Below are 5,712 nucleotides of genomic sequence, written 5' to 3' on the forward strand. Positions count from 1 at the left end.
GGTTCCATCCTTGACCAGCGCAGATTTGCATTCGTGTGAAAAAACAGAAGGCTGCATCGTTTTGCTTGGAATAGACAAGCCTTTGTCTCTCCACTTTCTCCCCGTTCGCAATCGGGCCACCGAAAACTTTCGTTGCCCCTCATCTCTTGGGAAATTCCCCTCCTTATCCTGATGTGGCCCAGCCTGCACTAACATATCCCGTAAAGATCCATTCCCATATTTTGGTCACTCAATGGGATATTTTATGTGTTTTGTCTGGGAGTCGGATTTAGCAGTACCACCACTGTTATCCGGGACGGGGAGCGACGATTTGAGTCTGGGTCCAAGATAGTTGGGTCTTCGTTGGCATTGTTTGGAGGTGTTCGCTAGGCCTGGTGCTGGAATCAGCGAACGGGTGCTTGTCGTTCTCGGCGAATGAATGGCCTGTCTTCGTTGGCTTGTCATTCTCCACACCGGTTGATGGACATTGCTGCACGCTGATAAATTTCACCAGCGAATTTCTTTGTGCCTCTTTTCTCGTTGTTTTTTACTCGCTTTGTTTCAAATCTCTATAGATTACTTTTATCTAAAATGTTATCCACTAGTAACGTTAGTAGCTAGCGAACGTTAACAGGCTAGGTTAGGCTACTGCCTTAATCACTAATCATCTTCGTCACACACACAAACATAATAATTTAATTGGCAGATTCATTTTTATTAATGTCTCACAATTAGATACTCCCATACAAACACACACATCACCATAGCGACCAAGGATAGTGGGAGTGATTTTCTGGAGAACTGGGAATGGGGTCGAGACAGGAACTGCAGCAACGCTATGAGCTGCTGGATGGGGTGCCGCGGGCGGTGTTGTAGCCTATCTGGGGCGCCGAAGTACGGCAGCCAATTGTCAAAATGTCTCTCCAAATTCAAGTGGCGCCATAGGCGGCGGCCTAATCTTGCCTAATGGGAGGGCCGGCACTGAACCCTGGAGACGAATGGGAAACCAGTCATATGAAAGCAAACTGAAAATCATATCAACATTAAATGTATTGTTGCCCCTTTTCCACAGTGATGTAGGCTAGAAAAAGCTGTGCCGTTATTCTGAATTGTAATTGTGTGCCCTCATAATTTGCATAGATGAAATGTGGAGAGCCAAACTATAGGCTTCTGCAGGGCTGGACCTGCAGAGTTCATGTATATGCTTTAGAATGTTTTCTTTCAATACCAGGGCTTTTTCTATTTTATTTTACAATTTGTATCATGTTAAATATTAGCCACTACCGGGAACTAACATCAGTAATACACACATACATTTATTTACAACTGTCACTTTAGTGTTTGTTTTCCATTTATAGCTTCTATTTTGCATCATTCCATTCCAGGAATCCCTCAAGGTAATTTTGTCCAAAATTAGGTTGTAGATAACCCAGCAAATAACCATCTTTCCAAGGTGCAGTTGCTGTGCAGCTGTTGTCTAATCTGATGCACATTTAAGTGTGTTTAGGATAAACTGTAATAAAACAAATAGGGAAATACACATGGTGCTGTTCCCAGACAAAACAAGGTGTCTATGTTCTAGACAAAATACTGGTCTATTTGCTCTTTGATGTAGTTATTTTAGCCTATAGGAGTGACTAGGAGAAGGAGCATGTATCATGGTAGCTGAGAGTTTTAGAATGAGGTAAGGCCACCAGTTGGTGCTGAAACTGAGATGAACATGCATGCATTTACATGGCTTTCTTTCATAGTGGGAGGGTTTTCAGAGGGTTTTCAGCAGTTAAATTAAATGTATTCAGCGTCTGCAAGGGAACCACGCCTGCAAAGCTCATTACCATGGCCATGAGAAAATCTGAATTAAACACAAATATTAATACAAATAGTAATTATATACAGTGGGGAGAACAAGCATTTGATACACTGACGATTTTGCAGGTTTTCCTATTTATAAAGCATGTAGAGTTCTGTAATTGTTTTATCATAGGTTCACTTCAACTGTGAGAGACGGAATCTAAAACAAAAATCCAGAAAATCACATTGTATGATCTTTTAGTAATTCATTTGCATTTTATTGCATGACATAAGTATTTGATACTTCAGAAAAGCATAACATAATATTTGGTACAGAAACCTTTGTTTGCAATTACAGAGATCATATGTTTCCTGTAGTTCTTGACCAGGTTTGCACACACTGCAGCAGGGATTTTGGCCCACTCCACCATACAGACCTTCTCCAGATCCTTCAGGTTTCGGGGCTGTCACTGGGCAATACAGACTTTCAGCTCCCTCCAAAGATGTTCTACTGGGTTCAGGTCTGGAGACTGGCTAGGCCACTCCAGGACCTTGAGATGCTTCTTAGGGAGCCACTCCTTAGTTGCCCTGGCTGTGAGTTTCAGTTCATTGTCATGCTGGAAGACCCAGCCACGACCCATCTTCAATGCTCTTACTGAGGGAAGGAGGTTGTTGGCCAAGATCTCGCGATACATGGCCCCATCCATCCTCCCCTCAATATGGTGCAATCGTCCTGTCCCCTTTGCTGAAAAGCATCCCCAAAGAATGACGTTTCCACCTCCATGCTTCACGGCTGGGATGGTGTTCTTGGGGTTGTACTCATCCATCTTCTTCCTCCAAACACGGCGAGTGGAGTTTAGACCAAAAAGCTCTATTTTTGTCTCATCAGACCACATGACCTTCTCCCATTCCTCCTCTGGATCATCCAGATGGTCATTGGCAAACTTCAGACGGGCCTGGACATGCGCTGGCTTGAGCAGGGGGACCTTGCGTGCGCTGCAGGATTTTAATCCATGACGGCGTAGTGTGTTACTAATGGTTTTCTTTGAGACTGTGGTCCCAGCTCTCTTCAGGTCATTGACCAGGTCCTGCCGTGTAGTTCTGGTCTGATCCCTCACCTTCCTCATGATCATTGATGCCCCACAAGGTGAGATCTTGCATGGAGCCCCAGACCAAGGGTGATTGACCATTGTGCCAACAGTTGTTGCCTTCTCACCAAGCTGCTTGCCTATTGTCCTGTAGCCCATCCCAGCCTTGTGCAGGTCTACAAATTTATCCCTGATGTCCTTACACAGCTCTCTGGTCTTGGCCATTGTGGAGAGGTTGGAGTCTGTTTGATTGAGTGTGTGGACAGGTGTCTTTTATACAGGTAACGAGTTCAAACAGGTGCAGTTAATACAGGTAATAGCAGACCGATGTAGCTGAAAAAATTAACACTATTCTGCATCCCCTCTTAGAAGAAATCGCAGCACCCCCACCCCCAAACATCTTCCCATGGCTATGCCACTATGCACCTCTATAAGGTAAGTCTGAATACCAACAACATTTTTTAAGTTGGAATCGGGCCCCTACAGCACATCCAAGATGTGAACAATAGGATTAGTTATGGTACCATTATAAAAACACCAGACATGATTACAATACATCTTTGTAATGTACTTACAGTAGCTATTTCTGTATGTATGTAATTTATGTAATCTGACTGACTGATACCGCGTGTGAAATTAGGTTGTGTGACTCGTTTTGGATTTCCTCCATGGCTTTTCTTCTTCTGGTCTCTTTTATTGAAATGTTTCCTGTTTCACACTCTATATACACACACCTCAGACATGACACATACCCATCTATAATAGGGTCAATTAATTATACACCAAGCACTGGTACTCACTGTGCTGGATAAACATTATCTTAGTGATGAAAGGGGATAGTTGTCATGGCAGAGATGTAGATATCGGTAGAGTATTTCTGGAATAAAGAAGGGTTATTTTTATTGACCTGCTGCGAGCTGATTACAAGCAGCGCAGGAAGAGAAGCGGGGTAAGGCTTTTATCAGGAGGTTCATTTTCATCCTAAAGGCTGGAGACCTAGAGGAGGAAGCCAAGGGACAATAATATGTTATAGCTCACAGAAAAAGCTTCCCTCTGCAGTGCCTGTGGTCAAGTGGTAACACTGCCAGCTCTTAGCACATCATTTATATAACAACCACTGAGACCAGAGGGTTCAATCCCTACTCTGTATCCAATTTTCCCACTGTGTCTCCTCTTCACATGTCCCTGTGTTTCTAAGCTGTAAAAACAAGAGAGGCAGAGCGAGAGAGGCAAGGCGAGCAGGGATATGAAGTGCCATCATCAGTCCAGGAGAATGTGAATAACACGATAACAGACGGGCATCAGAGGGGAAGCAACAAGATGACAAGAATTCAAGTGACATGGCACATGATGTCTGATGTGGCCTGATTTCAGTCAGGCTAGAGCCTGGGACAGTCCAGTGACTGACACAGTGCATTCTTAGAAAAAAAAGGTGCTTTCTAGAACCAAAGGGTTCTTTGGCTGTCCCCATAGAAGAACCCTTTGAAGAATCCCTTTTGGGTTCCATGTAGAACACTTTTAAATGGAACCCAAAATGGTTCTACCTGCAACCAAAAAGGGTTCACCTATGGGGACAGCCAAAGAACCCTTTTGGAACATTTTGATAGCTATTGAGATCTAAGACAGCTTTCATCCCTCCAAGTATTTACAGCCCTGTTGCCCCCTCCTGTGCTGAGAGAGTGGGTGTGCAGATAGATACCACATCTCCCTGTCACTGTCATCAGTTCTCTCTACCTGATAGGTGTCTTTGTAGTTTTTGAGTGTGTCGACTGGTTTTGGTTTGTAATTCTCCTCCATAAACGTACTTCAGACAACAGCACCTTTCCATAAGGTTTTTATGAGAATACATAGTGTGGCACAGCTGTTTAAGGCACTGCATCGCAGTGCTAGAGGCGTCTCTACAGACCCGGGTTTGATCCCGGGCTGTATCTCAACCGGCTGGGAGAAGGGGGGCTTTACAAGTAGGCCGTCATTGTAAATAAGAATTTGTTCTTAACTGACTTGGCTAGTTAAATAAAGGTAAAAATATAATAAGGATGTATTCCATCCATAAGATACAGTATATTTTTCCCATTTGCATACCATCTGCTGTCGCAGTGTTACAGATGGCCAGGTAAATTAAGCTTTCCCCTGCCAATACCACAGGCTGCATCTTCTGTTGCAATAGGCCATCTTTGCTGCTCTGACGAGGGAGATTGTCAGCCACATTTATGTTTGATGCTACATCCTTCCTAATGATCAACACACATCTAGTTGAATAGTCTGAAATTGACTTTGGGTTTGAGGTTGATTGCTTGGTCATAAGCTAAGTTTGTTGTCATAAAAATACTATCCACAACCATTGTATGCTCTTAATCACCTATCTAATTTCTATTCACATTGAGTACAGAGGAAGAGGATAAGGTTAATTACATCTATGCCACATTGTAACTCATTAAGTTTCTCTCTGTTGTCACACGCATAATGATTCACTCAACTCCACCCCCATCCCTGAGATGCAAACAAAGCATAAATACCCAATAAGTATTAGCCATTCAGGTAAAATACCTGTTAATATAAAATAAATAGTGGTATTTATTGGTCTGTATCTCTTGGTCCTTGTTGATGTCTTTTGGGCAGAATTTTTGTTCTACCTATCTAATTATCTGATTCCTTCTATTATGCAATGCCAAGGCACTTGAGATGTCTCACACTTTTATTCAATGAGTAAGCCTTTTGGGATGTTGAAACTTTGCATTGGTGACCTGCTGACCAGAGCAGTGCTTACACAGCTGCAGAGGAGCAGTCTGTCTGACAGTGACAGGGGAGTTACAGCACAGTACCAACAGTAACACTACATAGGACTGAGAGGGGA

This window comes from Oncorhynchus keta, chromosome 18 (assembly GCF_023373465.1).
Source record: "Oncorhynchus keta strain PuntledgeMale-10-30-2019 chromosome 18, Oket_V2, whole genome shotgun sequence".
Taxonomy (NCBI): Eukaryota; Metazoa; Chordata; class Actinopteri; order Salmoniformes; family Salmonidae; genus Oncorhynchus; species Oncorhynchus keta.